We start from the raw sequence: 21,958 nt of genomic DNA on the forward strand, positions 1-21,958 counted from the left end.
CCTTGTATTAATCACATCCACATCTTGTAATGGAATATAATTTGGACTGGCAAGCAGATGGAGCACCAGGGACCTCCCATTATGTCTTCCCTACTTTTTTTTTTTTTTTTTTTTTATCGGGCTGATTTCCCAGTCACCTGTTTTCTTTTGACTCGAGTCCTGTAAAACTCTCATACGACCAGATAGTGCATATAAATTTGAGGGTAGGTGGCAGCAAATCTCCAGCACCGCCGAAAAACTACAAAAAGCCAGCCAAAGTTGAGTTGCCAAGAGGTAATTGTTTCCATATTATTCGATGAATTGCAGACATTTCTCGCTGACTGTCCATCGGCTTAAAATGGCTTTTTTTTTGTGATGATTTTACCCGACTTTGACATTCATGTGGGTGCATATTATCTACAAACGTGTATAACAAGAGTGATATCTGTGATTTGTAACCAATAACTCTCAGGCGGGTCTACATGCACATTTGCCAAGCCTACCACATAGTATGAGCTGTTCTGTTATTAAAAAAAAAAATAAAAATGATTTTTTTATCGTACATGAGGGCACACTTCAGAGTCATTCAGGCGTTCGACATGTATGTACAAAATGGGCAATTTTATATTGAGTGCTGCTCTATTAGTGCAGATTTTAGGGTTTGGCGTGCAGTTATTTTCCCCCTCCTGTGGTGAGAACCGAATGGGACGGCTCCCCTTGGCCAATTTGTGTGGTTCTGATCCTGTCCCATGAATAAAAGTTGAAAATACTGGTCCTAATGGGCCCGGCTCAGGTACCAGATGTTTGGGTTTGTTGGTTTTTCTGGTGGTAAAAAGTGAAACGGAGAAAAAAAAACGGAGAAGGCGAAACACTTTTTTGAATCCTTTTTTTTAGTTTTCGGTTTTGTGGCAGCGTTAGCATAATGATTGAAAAAGATTCACTATCAAACACCACTCTTAATGTTTTAGTTGCCAAAGCAGGTGTTTAGACTTTGGTTCTCATCACATTTTTTTTTTGGTTTCGTTGAGCTCACTTCTGGATTGAATTCTTGGCCTCAGGGGTCGCGGTTTCGGGTTGAGCTCGAGGCAAAGACTCCGCCAGGATTTGTGTTACTCCATCTGTCAGACCTCAGACACTGTGTTAGCAATTCTACATATTCGGTCGAGATAGGTGAGAGAGAGATGGCAGGGCTAAGGATGGAACAATATCTGCGCAACCTTGAACTGGCAGCAGGGAATGATTCATGATTCAGCAAGAGGACTAGAGCGGGATGGATGATGGATAAAATGATTGTGATGAGGAGGAAATGAATCAGCAGCTTTTGGGAAAAAAAAAAAAAAAAAAAAAAGGTTAGACAAGCGAGGAAGAGGCCCGAAGTTACAACGGGGGTGCATGTTTCTGTACCTTAGACCAGTCCGTCCCATACAGACTACAGTGGTACCTCGACTTATGAAATTAATTGGCTCTGGAAGAAATTTTGTAAGTAGAGACGCATTTTCCATGTAAATGCCCTAATCCGTTCCAAGCCTCCCAAAATTCAGACATAAATGTCTTATAAAGCATAAAAATGCATCAAAACATATAACAAATACATGTTACAATGAGATGATTGCACAATAAATGAGAGTTGTGCATAATGTAAAAAACAAAGAATAGAGTAAAGAATAAAAATGGTCATTTACCTTTATAACTGCTGTCCTCATCGTTTTTTGCCCTCTTTGGTTCATGTTCTCCTCTCTCAGTGTTTTTTTTTTCTTTTTTTTTTTTCTTTTGCCTGTTGTTTTGTAAAGAACTGATCCATGGATGTTTGCTTTTTTTTTTTTCGGAAATGTCCAAGGCAAACATTAGTGAGCAAACGCCCGACTGGTGAACACTTTTTCTGGGCGATTCTTTTAAACAAATTCTGAAACTTCCGGTATGGCGTGGCATCTTTTAAAAAAACAAAAAAACCCAAAAAAAAACCCCGTCTCGTCTCAATTAAAAACTTACTGTGCCTTCATCGATCACCAATTGTTTGAATTTTTGCAAAAATTCGTTGGCCGTTAGTTCATACATTTACGAAATTATCGGAACACCTCATGGGCCGCGGGATGAATGATGAGGACGCTGTATAGACGCCGATCTAGTATACGCTCATAGATACTTATGGTAGAGGTTCCTCTTAGCCAATGGGATGCCAGAAACATGCACAAACACCGATGAGTATTTACGCTCATAGATACCTATGGTAGGAAATAGCCATAGCCGAAAGTATGTTGCGTTCGGTAATGTATTTTTTACCTTTCGTATCGAGAAATTTCTTTCATAACAAGAGGCAATATTTTCCCGTTGAGGCGTTTTGTAACTTGAAAATTTCGTATGAAGAGACGTTCGTAAGTAGAGGTACCAGTAAAAAAAAAAAAAACGGCATCTGAAGAGAGACCCCAACGTTATTTATTGTTGCTGCCTTTCGTGCAGACGGCACGGGTTCCATTCTCGGCCGTCGACCCGACAATCTGCCGCCGGCGTGCACCGGGTGCCGGTCCCAAGCCAGGATAAATGGGTGGGTTTCGTCAGGAAGGGCATCTGGTGTCAAAACTATGCCAAACAAATCATGTGAGTCACTCGACTGCGGCAACTCCTGATTGGGAGGAGCTGAGATTTAAACTCCTGCATCAAATTGACGTAGCTATGGTCACATCAAATCCTTTTGATTGTTCGACCGGTTCCGTTTTTCCACTATAAAGGGTTTATTGGTCTCTGTCAACACGGAGAATTGGTCCAGGCCTCCAAGACCAGACTAGCATCTTTCCAACAATAACTTGTATTTTTTATTTTTTTTTTAACCTGCAGAGGACCGTGGCCCAAGTTCTTACGGATATAGCCCCCATGAGCTTCTATTGCCCTCAACCTTTTATAGGTGCTCTATCAAAGCAAGAACCGTATAGATTTTGAACAATATCCAGCCCAACAGGGTTAATGTAGCGAAAGGCAAATATTGTACCAGTCGTTCACATTTCCGTTCTTCAAATTGCAAAGTGGTAGATGACTACTTTTTGATAATGCCCCTACTAACTTGAGTCAAAGGTTACATTGAAATTCACAGGAGTTAGTGTGTGCTACGTATAGTCACAGACCTAAAGATTTAGGATTTATGTTTCGGCTGGTGAGAGACTCAAATTCCGAGGTTGGATCTTGATATGGTGTCTGGTTTTCATTGGAGCGGGTGTTTGTGTATTTGCAAATGGAGCTGATGCCCACTTGAAGAATTGTTTCTCCCAGCGGTGGGAGTTATCGCCACGGTTACCCGGAGACGGCTAAGTTTAGTAACCTCAAAGTTGGTTCAAAACAAAACAATCTTCGCGCAGTGCTGTTTTTGGATGTGCACGTTTCTTCGTTTCTGACACTGCACATTCCAGCCGGATAACAGGTTTTAACCGGTTATTATTATTATTATTATGCAGTATTCCGTTTCAGACTCTTTTTGCCCCGAGTGCTCTGGTCCACCGGCTCTGTGCAGCCTGGAGGATTTCATTCCAAAACATCGCATAGCCGTTCCAAAACATCACCTGATCATTGTTGCTCGGGATTTCAAATATGCTGGCGTTTACGTCATCTAATATTATATGATTTGCAATGTGGATTTTTCAAGGTGGACCTGACACTAGTGTAAAAACTATACCGACGTGATTTCAATCGGATTCTCAAACCTTGACTGCAGTGGATACGACAACCTGAGGCCAAATTCTTCGCTGGAGTCGTGTTGTTTTGTGCACAGGGCAATAAAGTACCAGCAAGCAGCAGAGGGTCTTTTGCTTGTTCACCTCATCCGTTTGATCTGTCACATGTGCAACACACACACTGAACTCCCCCTTCCTCACAAGGGTCGCGGGGGGGTGCTGGAGCCTATTTCAGCTGGCTCTGGGCAGTAGACGGGGGACACCCTGAACTGGTTGCCAGCCAATCGCAGATAATAATAATAATAATAATAAATAAAAATTCAATAAAAACGTTATTACACCAGAGATTGAATTAATAATAATAGTAATAATAATAATAATAATAATAATAATAATAATAAATAACAATTCAATAAATAAGTTATTACACCAGAGATTTAATTATTATTAATGATAATAATAATAATAATAATAAGTAAAAATTCAATCAATAAGGTTATTAATTACACCAGAGATTGAATTAAAAATAATAAAAAATAAAAATTCAATCAATAAATAAGGTTATTACACCGGAGATTGAATTAATAATAATAATAATAATAATAATAATAATAATAATAATAAATAAAAATTCTATAAATAAGTTATTACACCAGAGATTGAATTAATAATAATAATAAAAATAAATAAAATTTCAATAAATAAGTTATTACACCAGAGATTGAATTAATAATAATAATTTTAAAAAAAGTAAAAATTCAATCAATAAACAAGGTTATTCACCCAAGATTGAATTTCCATAGTTTTACGGGTACGCACGAAAATGATTTCTGTATCGCGTGTCTATAGAAATGTATCATCTGAATTATGTTTTCTGTCCATACATGACCATTTAGTCAGTTGTAATTGAAGCACTGGGTGTCATTTTGTCCTAATCTCCTCTTGGGCAATTGAGGCAAAAAACAGCCCCCCCAAACCCCCCCGTAGACCCCGCTTGACCCTACGCCTTGGCTGCAATTACAAAGCCATGCGGCGCACATGCACGTACACACTAGCAAAGCTGTCCAAATTCATCCTGTGGTGGACAGATACCAGGACCTCCATGGCCGTGTGTTTCCAGAGGAGATGTGACCTTAATTGCTTAAGTCTTAAATTATCTTTAATTGTGCACACTGTGTTGCTTTATGGTAATGGAGGGAGGGGGTGGGGGATCGTGGTGGTGGTGGTTCGAGCTATAGTTACAGCAGGAAGCAGGTAAGCGAAAGGCCGTGTAGTCGCCTCCAGCTGAGTCCACACACTCGGACCAGCTTGAGTAGCACGCAAATTTGTCATTGACTTTTTTTTTTTTTTTTTTCCAAGTGATTTTACGTTCATATGCACGCATGCAAATTGTGTCTGCTTGCAATAAAACTGAAATGCGCAACCGCATGCGCTTGATGAATTCCCCAATCATTGTTGACATCCGTGCAAGCCACTTGTCATTTACAGATGAGCAATGTTTTTTGTTTTTTAAATGTTTCTTCGCCAATTTGCCCGTTGGTACATCATTCGTCACTACATCTGTTATTTATTTGTTTTTTGTTTTTTAGTCCCATATGTGTACCTCAGATCCTTCCTCTTTAGCAGCCAATAGGGATGTCACGATAAGGGCAATATCGTGATTATTAAAACTGCCACAATATCGTCGCCGTCATGTTCACAATATTTCAAAGGAACACATCTGTTAAAAAAAAAAAAAGTCAGCTTGATTTCAATTTGTGCACTTCTAGCGGCCTCTAATGGATAGTTTATTAATGCACTTTAATTTTCATTCGGGATGTTTTGGCCTTCTATCTTTAACTCATTCACTGCCATTGACGGAAAAAGACGTCAAATGATGCAATTTTTGCTAATCGTCAGATAAAGGGAACCGAATTTGCTTGTGAAGCGATCAATGTGTGCTCGCATTAGTTTACTTGAAATGACCACCACATCACACATATTGTCAGTCGCAGTGCTGATAATCACCATTGAGGGGCAGCATGCTGCCAGAGCGCATAAAGAGGAGTAGAAGAAGAAATTGAAATTTTGCTAACACTTAGCTTACTAGTGAAATTAGGGCTGAAAATTATTCTCCTAATTGTTTTTTAATTAACATGGTTAATGACTTATACAAACAAGATTTTAATTGGTTTATTGACAATTAAAAACTAATAATTTCCTTGCTGTATTTGTCACTTAGTTTACTGTAAAACTGACGGATGTGTAACCCATTCCAAGGGGCTCCCTGTCATTTCCAGTCCCGCACACTTTGTCATTCCTCCTGGATATGACACAGGTGGGCGTAATACGACTGCAGCTGCCAGCCCGACAGGACATCAGTGTCAACACGTCAGCATAACACCCGACCGCCTCGGCCAGGTCCCCCCCCCCCGCATCCCCCATCCTTCATCGGGTCTTTTTATGTCCGGGGTCGGGCGACGACAGCGAGGGGTCGCAGCTTGACCGTCATTAAACTGTCAGAGGTCAAAGTGGAAGCAAGAACCTGACGTGTTCTTCGACGTAAAACCGCTTTCATCACTGGCGTGTGGTTGTGGAGATTTGAAATTGTTTTTATCATCAAAAAATAATATTTTTACGAGTGCTGTCAAAATGAGTCTGTAGAAAGTCTGTGCTGGGCGAATTCCAGTCGCAACGCAGCAGACGTCAAAATTTAGCATGAATAAATTGAATAATAAAGCCTATATTTGTGGAGACTGGGATCAAGTTGTATTTTACAATTGTGAAAATGTGCAGAAATTCATGTTACTTCATGTTGAAAATTAGATAAAATTCACTGAGCCGTCACCGTCTTACAAAGGCAATTATGCCATCTAGTGGCAGAAAAAAGGACCAACAAAAATCAATGTCACACTCATTTTTTTATAGTATAGTACATCTTTTTAATTTTAACACAATTTTATGAATTATCATGAAATTACTTTATCAATAACTAACAATTACATTTTTCCCACTTTGTTAACAACAGTATAAAAACTATTTTAGTGTACATTTTACATTTCAAATTTTACATATAAAATATGAACTATTGAAGTACAATAAAAAAAAACAAATGCTTGACACCCAGTAATTTTTACTTATTTTACTGTGAATATAAGCAACATCACATCAGGTATTGATTTTCATTACACTTGTCATTGCATTAAAATTCCTCAAGTTTCATTTTTATCCATTGCTGTTATTTTTTTGCTGGATTTATTTCCCATTTCCTTTTACAAAATTTGACTGTAATTTCTCCCATGGAATTCCTTCCTCTGCTGTACATTATATATAGGACAGTGCAGCTTTATGGACGTGTTTATATTGTATGAATTATTTCATTTGAAGCGAGCGGACGTTTTCCAGGAGCAGCTGTCAGAAATCCAAAATATCGTTAAACGCAAAACTATCGCAGGCAAACCGACGTCAAGGAATATTTACTGAAATGGCTTCTATTGACAAACCTGAACTGGATGGGTGGGAGGGGCACTTAATGCAAAATATAGCATGTTGCCAAGTACATTTCTGTGGCTACCGCATACATCTGCATGCGTGCATGCGTGTTTGTGTTGATGCACGGGATATTTTTGCAGTCTGGGCACTCGCCCTCGGCTTGCGTGTGGTCGTTCTGTAAACATGTCAACAGCGCTACATGCAATATAAGCACGTGCGTATTTGGGTGTCATACATTTCGTTTGCACGGGACATTCATCAACTTGATTTCCTGAAATATTAGAAAAAACGTATAACGCAGTGGTGTCCAAACTACGGCCCGGGGGGCCATTTGCGGCCCGCCGTCCATTTTTTTTAGTGGCCCGCGACATGCTAAAAATGGCATTTGACTCGGGTCAACTAAAATAAAAACAAAAATGTTTGGAGATGGTCCAAGTAAGAAGTGAAGTTGTCCAAAAACACAGGTGCTATTAAAGGTTATTTTAGTTAACTAAAGCTAACGAAAAAAACTAAAATAAAAAAAAAACAATTTCGTTAACGAAATAAAACAAAAATGAAGATCCTTTTTTTTAAAAAAAAAAAAGAAAACTAACTGAAATGTCCTTCATTTTAGTCTTTGGTAATTAATTTAATGCATGAGCGTTTTTGGATGGTTTTAAATGTGATTTTTTTTTTTTTAGTAGATTTATTTTGATATATACCGGAATAGTGACGTCATAGGTAGTCCGTGTTTTTGATTCCACAACTCATTGACCAGGCAGCGCGCTGCACTTAGATGGTGAACTGCTCACTGATTTAAAAAAAAACAAAAAAACAAAAAAAACATAGTTGATTTAATTTAACGTTTATGGCGGCATACATGGTGATAGGAAACATTTTCGGTGGTCAAAGAGTTAATATAAACCGTAATAATGACGTCGCGCCCATTGTGTTTTTTTAAATGTTGCGCACGAGTAATACACATTAAAAAAAAAAAAAAACTAATACTGAAACTAATTAAACTAAAATTAAGCATTTATTGAAGAACTAAAACTAATTTTTAAAAACTAACAGAACCACCCTGAAAAATAATTAAAACTAAATAAAAACTAAAATGAAAAATTCCAAAACTATAATAACCTTACTGCCATATTACAAATAAATTGGTTTATATACTGTAGCATTTTTCTAAATATGCAAAAGCACAAATAAATTATTTGTTCAATTTTTCGGACTAAACACAATTTCTCTTCATAACATTATGTGGCCCTTGCGTCCTTCCGATTTTCCGTATGTGGCCCTCAAATGAAAAAGTCTGGACGCAAATCTTATAACGCGATTGTTGCATTCTGAGGCTTGAGTGCGAGGTGGAATTGCAGAAATCGAATTGAAATCGTTTGTCTTCGTCGTGCAACGTTTGCATGCATTTTGAAGACAGTTCATAAATTCAGCACGTCTGTTTGCAGTCAACCATCAAGTTGCGCAAGGTCCCAAATTCCGCTAAAGAGGTCAAAATAACACCTATAGCTCACAGTCGTGTTTTATTGTGCGGCAATGGATTCTTGCAAATGTCGTCTCATTATTACTATACGTAAATGCGTTTGATTATTATCATTTTTTTTAAACCAAAAGTGCACATTATTTGACCTTTTGAGCATAGCCACAAAGATTTTCTTCTCCTGTATCATTCAACTAATCCAACAACTAATCCAAACTCCACTTCTGGAGTTTAAAAAAAAAAAGTTTAAAAGTAAAGTTAAAAAAAATTACATATGTCAGACCAGAGTATGAAAATTATATATGTGAGTATGTGTATATGATTTGGATTGATTGATTTTTTATTTTATTTTTATTTTTTTATTGGGATTTTATTTTCTTTTTTGATTCCCGTTTTTTTCTGCTGTTTTGCTTGTTTATATGTTCAATGAATCAAATCAGATGAAGTGAGAGAATTTAGTAACTACTCTCTTAGAAGCAATGAAAACATTTACAGGACAAATATGGCTATTACATAATAGATGTCTACTACAAGAAGTGTGCAAAGCTCACAATATCTACATGTAAAAAAAAAAAAAAAAATTTTAAATACAGGGTAGGGCTGCACAATATATCAAAAAAATATCGATATCGCGATATTGGCCCTTGCAAGTTTTATATGGAATTTTATGCTTTTTAACTGAATTTGATCAGTCGGATGCTAACTAAAATGTGCATCGCCATTCAATAGTTGAAAATGATCAAGACATAATTACAATTAATTAACTAAGATTGCATTAAGGTTGCTTATTTTGCCACATGAAAAATGTTTTTCTTTCATTGGATAATAAAAACGTAATTACTTTTAGGTACATGTTAAATATCGCAATGATATCGATATCGCTATGTTCAGCAAGTATATCGCATATCGCATGTTTTTCCAATATCGTGCACCGCTAATACAGGGATTTATGAATTCATGAAATTGTTGCATTTTCATTGTTTTTTTTTTTTTTTCATGGGACTGATTACCTCGTGTTGAATTGAACTGACTTTACACGACAAACAGGAGGCGTAAGTGTGCCATGTTGTTGTTCTCCCAAGCGAGGCATGTACGTAAAAAAAAAAAAAAAGTTAGTTCTATATGATATATTTTTAATAGAAAAAGGTAGGTCAGCGTTCCAGTTCTGAGGACTCGGGTTCGAGTCCAGGCTCCGGCCTTCCTGGGTGGAGTTTGCATGTTCTCCCCGTGCCTGCGTGGGTTTTCTCCGGGTACTCCGGTCTTGGTCTCCTCGTTCTTTCAACGGAACTTAGCGTCTGCGGCGAATGACCATTTTGCTAAATGTTGCGCCCTCCCGAATTAGATTAGTTTAATCCCGATGAATTCTTATTCCTATTGAAAATGACGCACCTTCCATTTTTTTAAATGCAAGGTATAATTGTTACATAGTGTTGACTGAATCGTATGTTTTGCTTAACTCTTGATTGCAGCGCTAAATCAATCACAATAATCAAGCAATCCGTCATTATTTGTCCTGCACAGACACACATCATGCTCGACTCAATGTTTTTCTTTGGGGAGTAAACCTTTTTTTTTTTTAAAGTTCATTTAAATTTATAAGAATCGACTGAATGGAAATCTTTTTCTTCAACCCCCCCCCCTCTCTTTTTGGCGGGGGGGAGTTTTACGGCTTGAAAAACAGCATTTGTGGTTTTGACGGTCGAGGTTTGATGCAAACGGCTTTGGAACCTTTTATGCGACCTGGCGTCCAGGAGACTAAAGAAAATATTTTGCTTTCCACCCTTTTTGAGCCATTTAGCCTCTGCTAGGGGAAAAGGAGAGAGGGTCTGAAAAAAAAAAAAAACTTGTGGATAGAAAGAGTTAAAAAAAAAAAAAAACTCTCCAAGGTCAAATGTCCTGAGTCGGATGGCTGCCAGATCTCCTCCACCAACCACTTTGCTTGCACACAGGTATTCATAGAACATACAATTGTAAACATAAATACGCAGGTACATTTGAATTATGAATAGTGCAATACAGTTATACGGTTAGGCCCAAAAATATTTGGACAGTGACACAATTTTCATTATTTGGTCTCCGCATGCCACCACATTGGATTCAAACTACAATGGAATTGAAGTGCAGACTTCAAACTTGAATTCAAGAGGTTGAACTATAATGAAATATACGATTCAGCAGGTCGGAATTGTAGCTTATTTTTATGCAAATGCTCCTTATTGGGGGGGGGCAAGCAAGTGTGGGCCATAAAAACAGAATGAAAACGGGCAATGCAATAAATAATAATAATTAAATTAAATAAATAAATAAATTCATAAATAAAATAAAAAAAACATTTAATAACGTTGAGTAAAATCACGATGTATGCTGCCATAAACGTTAAGTGACGTCAACTACTTTTTTTGTTCATTATTATTATTATTATTTATTTATTTATTTATTTATTTTTTTTGTGAATATATCAGTGGTTAGTGCAATGTCCAAGTGCAGCGCAGCCGGGTCAATAAGATGTGAAATCAAAAACACCCACTAACTGTGGCCAGCAGATGGCAGCGGTAGCCGCTCGGGCCCTAACTAGAGCTGCGAATTACAACGAAACATGACGCAATCTGATGAAATAGAACGTTTTCAAGGCTGACGTGAATGATCAAAGCCTTTGTAACATTAAACCTAATTTGACGGAGAGTCACGAAACAAAAAAATATTAGTATTAAAGTCACTGTTGTGGAGAAAATGTATCGTTTCTTTTCGATTTTTGCTCAATGTCACTCAAATGACCTATTTTCAAATGGTGATTAACTCATTCACTCCCAAACATTTTCACTTAAGTGTTTTCCTGGATTTTGACTAATTTTTCAAGGCCCGCGAAATATTAATGTCTATTGCTATAAAAATATGGAACATACCAAAAGAGAGATTAGAGTCTCTTCTTTTCAGGGAAAAAAAAAAGTATATTCCTATCTGTTTCTGCTGTGCAGCAATTAGCAATAGAACATAGCTAAGTTTCATTGTTTTTCACAATTCTGCTTAGAACTGTGGGGAAATCAGCTTGTTTTAACATGGCCTGGTTGATCTCTTATACTCTGCTGCCACTCAACCATTTTCTGCAGTAGAGAGACTGCATCAAAGCCTTCTCTATGCTCTGATATAAAAAAACAAACAAAAAAAACAAAAAACGTATAAATACGTCTTTGGGACACATAACATTTAAAATATGACGTATTTATACGTTTTTGGGAGCTAATGAGTTAATAAAGAACGGAATAAGGTAGAAACATACTTTTTTTTTCCTAATTGAAAGAATGGATGCGATCTTTCATGTGGTACCCATATTGTTTACGTAGCAAAAAGAACACAATATTCTGTTTGCTTCGAAAAATGAGTAAAAATGCTCGAAATCCGCTGGCATTGGGGGTTGTTTTTTAATAACCACTATTTGACGAGATACGATAAGTGATCCGAGAGGATGGAGGGAAACAACTGAACATTAAGGGATTCTATTTGTCATGAATTCACTATAGCAAGTGAATGTTTGCGCGCGTGTGGCGATAGTAGCAATTACGCGAACAAGCGTTTCCTTGTGACAATCTCGCATGCGCGCGTGCACGCTTTACTTCCACTTTGCTCTTTATGCTCATTAAGGAGTTTAATCTGTGATTTTTTTTTTGATTTTTTTTTTACCATGATGTCATACACACGCATGCGGCTCTCGGCCTCCTGTGGCCAATTAGCATGCAGTGCGGGCTAGCTTAATGTAAAGTCCATTACATGAGATGGGGACGTGATTACATTCAGGTCGCGCTTGACGACACGCCTCCGCGGTCCGAGCGACATGGCGCAGATGTACGCTGGTGGTCCTGTGTCACTCACACTCGGGCCCCGAGAAGTTACATTTAGATGGGGGGGGGGTTATTTGACCAAATAACAGATGTTGAGGATAAAATGGTGAAAAATGTGTCCTTCCATTACATGCAACGTTTGTGTTAATGCAAAACAAGTCAGTTTTCAAGATGAAGTTGCTTAGAGAGCGTTTCAAATAAACATGACAAAAATTCAATGTGTCCTGCAAAAGTGCTGCGACGTAGCCAACACTCTCATACACATGCGCACGTTTGTCTTACTATCTTAGTGGGGACATCCTATTATAATGCCTAGCGCAGGGGTCAACACATTTTTACTGTCAAAAGAGCCATCCATCCATCCATCCATCCATCCATCCATCCATCCATCCATTTTCTTGACCGCTTATTCCTCACAAGGGTCGCAGGGGGTGCTGGAGCCTATCTCAGCTGGCTCTGGGCAGTAGGCGGGGGTACACCCAGAACTGTTTGCTAGCCAATCGCAGGCCTTCCTGTTAAACTTCTTAAGTTTTTGCCAATTTTATGGACCTTATGGCCATTTTTCTCTCTCTCTTGTTCCTTATTTTTGGACATTTTATGGTTATTTTTGGACATTTTTTTTTTATCAATTTGTTTACATTTTTGTCAAATTTGTGGACATTTTATGGTAATTTGGGGGATTTCTTCTTTTTTTGGGGGGGGACATTTTATGGTTACTTTTGAATGATTTATTTTCTGCCTTTTTTATTTATTTATTTATTTTTGCTTTTTTGGCAATTGTATACATTTTATGGTAATTTTGAAGATTTCTTCTTTTTTTTGACAGTTTTTAAAGTTTTCCTTTCTTGCTTTTTTTTTTATTCAATCTTCAATGAAATTTTGGGGCAATGTCATGGCCATTTAATGATAATTTTCTGCCTTTGCTCTTCCTTTTTGGACATTCTATTCTATCTCTTTTTTTTGACAACTTACACATTTGGACTGACATTTTTGGATATTTAATTATTCTTTTTTTTTAATCATTAATTCGTGTAAAGAACATTTTATGTAAATATATGTAAATAATAATAATAATAATAATAATAATAATTTCTACACTTTTTTTTTTTTTTTTTTTTTTAAAGAGAGGACCTGCCTTACCTTAATTTTAACCATAATCCATTACAAACCTAAACTCTAAAACCAAGTCTTGACCCTCAAAAAGAGGTCTAAACTTGTGTGGCCCACCAAAATGTCCCCACAAGGACAAGTCGGTCCCCACAATGATAGTTAACCCGAGAACATGTATCAAAAACAAACACATCTCAGTCACGTTAGCACAGATGCTAATTCAAATGATTGTAAAAGTGCTGTTTTAGCTCTACTTATTATTATAATTATTTATTGTTCCTCTAAATCTGCCCTTTGGTTGAGCATCTGGTGGCAGTCCATCGACGCCGCGCTTTCCTCTGCGTTTGCTTGCGTTTGACGTGCAAAGTGCTCCGCGGTTCATTAGCATTGTACGCACACATTTATAGGTCGCGCGTTGTCTCCAACTGTTTACAGTGGGCCATCTTTTACACCGCGGAGACGTTAGCCATGCGCACGGCTTCGGTTCGGCGCCACTTGGTCCTGCTTACGTCTGTAAACAAACGGACACACTTTTGCCATAATGGATGGTGATATTTAGGCTCTGCACTGGAATCATTCACTACTTGCTTGTTCAGTGTTCCCCCCCCCCGCTTATATAGACTGCCCTGTTATGTCGCAGATTTTTAAAGAATCAGGTCAGTCTGACGCAGGCATCAGACCAGGAAGGACCCCCCTCCCCCTCCCACGTCCCTCATGATGCTTCTAATGACCCACCGGCAGTCTCTGCTGCCAATAGTGAAACTGTTGGAGGGCTGGGTCGTGTGGTTGAGGGTCAAAGGTGAAAAGTCAGCACTCCAGCAGCGAGGTGCTCATTTTAAAAGCTGCTTTCATCTCTCTCTGATCCTGACCTCTGTGCCGGACATCAAGCGAAGAGGAGTGAAAGATTAGATGTATGGCACGCGGACGTACTTTGCCATGGACACTTGAATGTGACGCGCTACATTCAAATCCAGCCTCAAAAGTCCATAGTGCCAATTACTCACTTTAAAGTTCACGTTGAGTTTTTTTTCTTAATTAATCTTTAATACAAAACCTAAAATGCAGGAGCGTAGCGCCTGCATAGCAACTGACAGCTTCAACATCACAAGGAACATAACTGCATCGTTAGTGACAACTACATCATCACAAGGGACATAGCAACTACGTAGCAACCGACAACGTCATCACAAGGGACATAGCAACTGCACAGCGAGTGACACCTAGTTCACAAGGGACAGCAATTTTATAGCGAGTGACAACTACATCGTCACAAAGGACATAACTGCATAGCAACTGATTACATCATCAAAAGGGACATAGCAACTGACATCTTCATCACAAGGGACATAGCATTTTTATAGCGGGTGACAACTACACCATCACAAAGGACATAGTAACTGCATAGAGTGACTACATCTTCACAAGGGACATAGCAACTAACTACATAATCAAAAGGGACATAGCAACTGCATAGCAACTGACATCTTCATCACAAGGGACATAGAAACTGCATAGCGAGTGACAACTACACCATCACAAAGGACATAGCAACTGCATAGCGAGTGACTACATCATCAAAGGGTCATAGCGACTGCATAGCAACTGACTAAGTATCGCAACGGCCGTAGCAACTAACATCATCAAAAGGGACTTAGCAACTGCATAGTCACTGACAACTTCAACATCACAAGAGACATTGCAACTGCATAGCAACTGACAACATCATCACAAGGGACATAGCAACTGCATAGCAACTGACAACTTCAACATCACAAGACATAGAAGCTGCATAACAACTGACATCTTCATCATCATCATCATCATCATCATCATCACAGGGGACATATACAGCACCATAGCAATTCAGTGAGGCCATGGCCCAACCCAGCCATTGACACTTTATATATCAGTCAGGTCTAAAAAATGACGAGGTAGACGTACCAAAATAATAAAGGCCCAATTGGCAAATATTAATCGGCTTATACATTTGCATATGGTTCCTACCAAATAAATGAAAGGGGGAAATATATTAGGTGACATTTGGGGAATGAAAACCTACAGTAAGTGAATATGTTCCATTATACCTGATGTAATGGGCTCGCAATGCTTGTTCAAACCTTTAGACATTTCATCACCTAGTATAATTATGGACTCCCTAAAGACGCATTTATACCAGCTTTGAATCTCAAGGAACAGCGGTTGTATTTGGCAGAAGGACTTTGACAATTATTGGCGTTTCCCGATGAAAAATTGCAATAATTTTGCTCCCACCTTTGGCAAACTGGAGTAAAAGTTTGGGACAACAAATCTACTGACGGCTTCTCTTCCAACCACAGGCCACCTAGAAGTACCCCCCCCCCCCCCCCAATCCTCATCTCCTCCCATGACAAATCAGCATAAAACAACTCGTCTGCTTGTTTTTGCCTCCCTCGCTTAACGTATTTGACTTCCCACTAAGAACCGCCGACCAAATTTGTGTCAAAATTTGTAAAAAATTACACAGCCTGGAAAAGTAGCCACCATCTCTGATGAAAATAGCATTCTGCTAAAAAAACCCGAAATCAAACGCTATCTCGAGTAGCGGCGGCACCACCCACGCTCCCGCATACACACCAACCTCCTTCGGTAAACAGACGGGGCTTTTAGCCAGGGCCCCCGGTGGTCTCCACTAGCAAAAGGATCCACACTGCCATCCGTTTGAAATCCAAAGCTGTCCGTCAAGAGAGATGCTGCAACCTTTCCAGGCCTGGCTGCCAACCGGGATCTGTTAACTCTTTTACTGCCACACGTTATCAAAAAACACAACCCCCAATGCCAGCGGATTTTGAGCACTTTAACTCATTTTTCGAGGCAAACAGAATATTGTGTTCTTTTTGCTACAAAAACAACATGGGTACCACATGAAAGATTGCATTCCATTCTTTCATTAGGAAAAAAAAGTATGTTTCTACCTTATTCCGTTCTTTAGTAATCACCTTTTCAAAATAGGTCATTTGAGTGACATTGAGCGAAAATTGAAAAGAAAAGATACATTTTCTCCACAACAGTGACTTTGATACTAATATTTTTTGTTTAGTGACGCTCCGTCAAATTAGGTTTAATGTTAAAAAGGCTTTGATCATTCACGTCAGCCTTGAAAACGTTCTATTTAATCAGATTGCGTCATGTTTCATTGTCATTCGCAGCTCTAGTTAGGGCCCGAGCGTCTACCGCTGCCACCTGCTGGCCATAGTTAGTGGGTGTTTTTGATTTCAAAACTCATTGACCCGGCTGCGCTGCACTTGGACGGTGCACTGACCACTGATATATTCCCCCCCCCCAAAAAAATAAAGAAGTTGACGTCACTTAACGTTTATGGCAGCATACATCGTGATTTTACTCGACGTTATTAAACGTTTTTGGCAGCCAAAGAGTTAATTGGGATCCCAACATGCGATGGGCAAACGGACGCGAGGTCAGGAGGCGGGAAGGGTGACTGGATGGAAATTGAGCCGACTTGTTTGTTTAAAACAAGAGTCACACATCTTAGTTGGTGTGCTCGCAAATCTTAAAGGACGCATCGGAGCGGAATCAAACTCGACTGAAAAGTGTCACTTGGTCAGCCCACTCGGACTATGAAAGAAGCCATTCAAGGCCGCGGGTGGCAGCAGGTCTGGAACGTGGCTCGAGGAAAAAAAATGAAAACGATTCTCGATCTGAAGACCGCAAAAGATGTTTTTTCGGTAAACATTTTTAGCTTCCTCCCCCTACACCCAAGAACCCCCTACTGATTTGGTGGTTGGCGGCGGGGAGATGTGGCCTTGAAATGACTAACTAAGCAACATTTTTTCCACAAATTCATGTTATTTTCTTTATTACCGACTAATGTAACTGAACAGATTTTGGGATCTGATCTCGGACCTCCAAAATGGAGGTATAATCCATCATTTATCAGCACTTTCACATATGAGCGTGAGCATGACCGTGCATGTTTAATGGGCGGACACCTGTGGCGAACAAAGATGGCCTTATACGCCTTACTATTGGATGCCACTGTCATTCAGCTGAGTCCCAGCTGCACTCACCATGTATTCACACTGCTTGAGACAAGATGAATGGTCGTCATGGCAACACGGAGCAGATCCATCACAAGTTTTTTTTTTGACTAAATATGTTCATCAACATTCCCCTAATGTAGCTTTAAGAGCTAAGTAATTACGCGGATTACATGGAATCAAGTTGCTTTCAAGCAAGCAAAATTGACTTTTTTTTTCTTCTTTTTTTTTTTTAATCCCGTTTTCTTTATCCAAGCCATCGTTCTATCGTGAAATCAGTGCAGGTCAAGCAGAAAAACAAAGGCGGGTGTCACAACAAGCGTCAGGCCCCGAAGCCGCACAACAACAAGCCCTTTATAGTAGCGACTGATGACAGTCAAACAGCTGTGTCTTTGTGTGCTGCTGGCTGGCATTTTTTTTTTTTTTTTTTGTTAATTTTGAAAGAAAAACCAAGTCTGTAGAGCAGCGTTACCCAACCATTAACAAGCAAATGCACCCAAATAAAAAAAATCTCACGTCACACCACCAAACAAAATGGTAAATATCGTGTATTAGACAACTAGACCCTTTCCCATGACACAACAGATCATTCCCATCATCAAATTTACCTCTTTGCCTACATTGTTACCATACGAGCTAGCATCACGAAAATAAAAAAAAAAAACAGTCCAGAAGACTACGTTCAAAACGTGTTATGATTGTGCTTTGGGTTGGTTCATGGCGCCATTGTGTTATGATGTTGGTGTATTATGCTTATGCAGTTATTATGCTTACGCAGGGGTCATTATGTTATGGATGTGTTATGTTTATGCAGTTACTATGCCTCTTGTGATGAGTTATGTATATGCAGGTTAGGGTGTCATTGTGTTCTGGATGTATTATGTTTATGCAGTTACTATGTCCCTTTTGACGATAATGTGCCGTATTAGTCGCTCTTAGTTTGGTCATGTTTTATGCAGTTACTATGCTCGTAATGATGATAATGTGATCATCTGGTCAGTTACTATGGAGTTGCGATGTTATGTGATGATGAAGTTGTCAGTTGCTATGCAATTGCTACGTTCCTGTAATTTGCACTCCTATTTTGGTTCTGTATTTGTCACTCTGAGTTTGTCATATAGTCCTTTTTTTCTGTCTTATATACAAGCGGAATTGTGCCTTGCCCTAGCTGGGATTTCTGAGTTACACTTTTGTCAGTACGTCAACGTAACTTAGCTGAGGTTTTTTCTCGGCACGTTGAGTTTTCTTCCATCTCAACTCATCCCTGCCCTCTGTTGTTGTGCGTTTGGCTCTAAAATCTGCTTCTCGTGTCACTTTTGGGGTACTTTGGAGATTATATTGGAATCTTTTTTTTTTTTTCATACACATAAAGTCATTGTGGAAATTTGAAGATTTGTAACTGTAACTGAGTGCAGCATGTGCCTTTTATTTTATTATTAGTATTTATTTTTATCCCACCTGCAATACAGGTTGAAAACTGCATTAAAAAAAATTTTTTAAACTCTCAGATTAAATGTAATTATTAAAATATCAAATGGCTATTTTACCTTCAATGTCAGAATAATAATTCTCACTGCGCTGTGGCACTTTCAGTGGGAGAGAGTGACAAAGTGTTTTTGAATAGGGGCGACACAGACGATGAAATTGGGTGCGCGAGAGTGATAAAATAGCAAGCGGGACCGTTTGAGAACGGAAAGTTGTCCCTGGCAGCAAATTCATCCCAATCATCAAGTTGTAATGTAATCACTTTATGACGCCAAGGTATAATGAATATAGTGTTTAAGGTGCGCAGAGCCAACTCTGGCCCTCAAGAGGGAAGTGTACATTTCTGTGGCATCCTGTATTTATTTGAAATACCCTCTGTCTGGTCTTGTATTCGACACATGGCAAGTGGGCATATAGGAGACCTTTTCTATTCTACGATGCCGTGTCGCTTTCATGGCGCTCCCAATATATGTATTGAAGAAAGAAAGCTGTAAAACTTTTCTCTGCTTTGCTCCAACCCAATTTGTCTTAAGTTTTATAGGGGGGGAAAAAATAATAATTTGTTTCCATTTTTAGTACTTTATAGTATACAATTTGTCTCCATTTAACCAAAGAGGCTGTTCAAATTTCAATGGGTTCGAGTCTTGGCTGGCTGGTCCAGATACTTGGTGTGTTACCAAGTGCAACCTGATTTTTCGCGCCACTTTCCTGACACAGTAGCTTTTCTTCATTGATGTTATTGCCTGAAATGAAAGTGTTATGATACATGTGGAGTATGGATAGACCCAAAGGCGGAGAAACAAGGCAGGAATGAGAATAACTTTATTGACGGGAACCAAGTAGATGACTGGACTGAACGTGGACAGACTTGGCATGACGTGGATAGACTTGGCATGGCTGAGCAGAACGTGGAGACACTTGGGTAGACTAACTACTATTTCTGCAACCGTTCTTTGCAGTTGAGAGGCTGCATCAATGCCTTCTGTATGCTCTAGCATAAAAAAAAACTAAAAAACAAAACAAAACGTATAAATACGTCTTTGGGACACTTAGAACATTTAGAAAAAAAACGTATTTACACGTTAGTGGGAGCAAATGAGTTAAGCTTTTTTTTTTTTTTTTTCCATTTCACAGTGATCCTCAACTGGGTGTGAAAAAAACGGCAAGAAGCAAGCGTGCTTTGCATCTCATTTGGAATTGAGTGAGTATTCGTCAAAAATCGATTTCCTCAAAGTGATGGTGTCCAATTTCTTATCAGCAAGAGAGTAAGCACAGAAGCCATCTAGTACTTCAGCCATCTTAAAACATTATTCAACAAGTTTTAAAACAATTAACATAAGGAAGTAAAATAATAATAATAATTAAAAAAAAAAAGTAAAAAAAAAGAGGGCAACAAAGTGTCACTTCTCAAGAGCGTTCTTCCGTGTATTCCGCCCTTCTCCATCTGTGTTGCATTCGAGCAATCCGGACGGTCGTCCGCCTTCCGAAGGAGATCAGCGATCTCGTTACTACGTAAGCAAATCCCGCTCCCTTCGTCGGGGGATCGTACTGCACTCGCGTTTGCCCGGAATTCAGATAAGGCCTTAAAGAAGTCATCGGATCTACAATGGGAAGTATGTTTTTGTTCAAAACAGTACCGAGTGGAGCCAAAAAAGTATGAGAAGCGAAAACAATCCCAAGAAATAAGACCCGCTTTCAGGACTCATCTATATATCATGAAGTGTTGGATTTTTCTTTTTCAGGTCATTCTCAGCTTTCTCTCAAATTTGCCATTTGTTTCTTCTCCTTCCCTGCTGTGGCCTTTGCCACGGCGGGAAAGGAGGTAATAGCTTTCACTAATTTGGCCCTGGGCTGTGCAAGTCAAAGCCATATGCCAGAGTGAATCTGCAAAGCTAACATTAGGCAGCGTATATCTGAGGCTAGCGGCTGCGGGCTTTTGACATCCCGTATTACACCTAATTGCCACCAGACATGACATCGAAGTCTCGCTCGAAATCCCCCACAATAACCACCTGCTCCTCGCTTCTGTTTACCTTTTCAAGCGGGAATAATGCGGCGCGGGTTCCTCGCTGTTATTTTCCGACACCTGAGCTGAGGATTGGGGGAACTGGAATGTCAGTCGAAATTTTAAATGGGAGACGTGTAAGGATAGTTAAGGGCTATCCCCCCCCGTGCATTTTGTTGCGCCGCTTACGGTGTATACTTTTCTGATTTATGTGTTTTTCTAAGTGTAATGAGGGAGAGGGTAATATGGAGGCATAACCATAATTAGGTGAATAATAAGTTTCACAGTCATTTTGGTAACAAGGGGGGGAAACTTTTAATGAACGCTATAGAGCGTGTCAAATAAACGTGTGAACATATGGTTGCGGTGAGCCCCAACGTCTTGCTGCAGTTTTTCATACATTTTGCCGAAATAGCGTATGAATTTATTCCCCACTGTCCCCCCACTCAATGGAACATTTCATTGAAAGACATGGGAATATTACACACCCTGCCACAGCGTAATGTGGCCTCGAAAACCACAAAAGTGGCCCCGAAATGACCGAAGCTCTGTTGCGTTCTTTTCACGGAACGGAAAAACGGTCTTCGGTAAGGTAATAAGTAAACTGCAGTATTATGAGGTATTAAGGTTGGCTTATCCTTGACATGATGATGTCCGACTGATTTGGTGGTGTTAGTCTTAATCTTGCCAGTTTGTGAGGGGATAGCATCAAGCCTGTACGGGACGACTACTACTACTACTACTATTATTTTATTCATATCAGGGACAGTACATATTAACTCTTTTACTGCCACACATTATGAAAAAACAAAAACAAAAACAAAAAAGTGCCATGTCGCCGATTACGAGCATTCATCAGATTCCGTCACATTTCATTGTAATTCCATACACCAGCAGCCCAT

The 21,958-nt window shown here is 39.2% G+C and overlaps 1 pseudogene across 1 annotated transcript in view; it reads left to right on the plus strand.

The window, feature by feature from the left end:
* Positions 1–21,958, plus strand: part of LOC144004464 (solute carrier family 2, facilitated glucose transporter member 11 pseudogene) — a 236,426-nt pseudogene that overhangs the window by 130,632 nt on the left and 83,836 nt on the right. The window contains exon 3 of the transcript XR_013279384.1: positions 20,186–20,252. The product of XR_013279384.1 is annotated as a solute carrier family 2, facilitated glucose transporter member 11 pseudogene, transcript variant X3 (transcript). The remainder of the gene's footprint in view (positions 1–20,185; positions 20,253–21,958) is intronic.

The sequence above is a fragment of the Festucalex cinctus genome, chromosome 17 (genome assembly GCF_051991245.1).
Source record: "Festucalex cinctus isolate MCC-2025b chromosome 17, RoL_Fcin_1.0, whole genome shotgun sequence".
In the NCBI taxonomy this organism is placed as follows: Eukaryota; Metazoa; Chordata; class Actinopteri; order Syngnathiformes; family Syngnathidae; genus Festucalex; species Festucalex cinctus.